This window comes from Seriola lalandi, unplaced genomic scaffold (genome assembly GCF_002814215.2).
Source record: "Seriola lalandi dorsalis isolate HSWRI2012SDOR001 ecotype SW California unplaced genomic scaffold, Sedor1 jcf7180002036391, whole genome shotgun sequence".
NCBI lineage: Eukaryota > Metazoa > Chordata > Actinopteri > Carangiformes > Carangidae > Seriola > Seriola lalandi.
The window spans coordinates 360-913 of NW_019506967.1; the positions used below are offsets into that span (position 1 = coordinate 360).

Consider the following 554-nt stretch of genomic DNA (forward strand, 5'->3'; position numbering starts at 1 on the left):
TCTCCTCTTTTGTGTCCCGTGTTTTGACCTTTTTGTTTTTATTGTCTTTCTTGCTTCACCTCCTCCTCCTCCTCCCCTTCGTCCTCACCTCCTCCTCTTCGTCTTTCACTCTCCTGACTCTCTCGCTCCGTCTGGATCTGATTCCTTGAACCAAACTTCACTGTCAAATGCAAAGAAGTAAGAACTGAAGTGTTGATTCAAAAGCTGCTTGGCCCGTACGGGGATCGAACCCACGACCTTGGCGTTATTAGCACCACGCTCTAACCAACTGAGCTAACCGGCCATGTGACACTGGCCCCTTCCCCCTCCCTGTCACAGATGGTAGAAGGTCGGTGCTTGAGGGAAAGATGGCCTCCTCTACAGAGTCGGGACTTTGGGACTTTTTAAATGTCTGTTCTTAATCTTAGATTCTGAATTCTTCTTCGAAGTCTTAAAGTATGAAAAATGAATCATGTTTCTGCTGATTGGATTATTCTGTCGTGTAGTTCTAAAACAATCTGGACAAACATCAGAACAACTTCGCTCACAGATCTTCAGAGATGATTTCTTCTGCA

The 554-nt window shown here is 45.5% G+C and overlaps 1 non-coding gene across 1 annotated transcript; it reads right to left on the reverse strand.

The window, feature by feature from the left end:
• Nucleotides 1-209: 209 nt before the first annotated feature.
• On the reverse strand, nt 210-283 carry trnai-aau (transfer RNA isoleucine (anticodon AAU)). Its single transcript has one exon. It is a non-coding gene; the product is annotated as a tRNA-Ile (tRNA).
• Between the last annotated feature and the right edge of the window lie 271 nt (nt 284-554).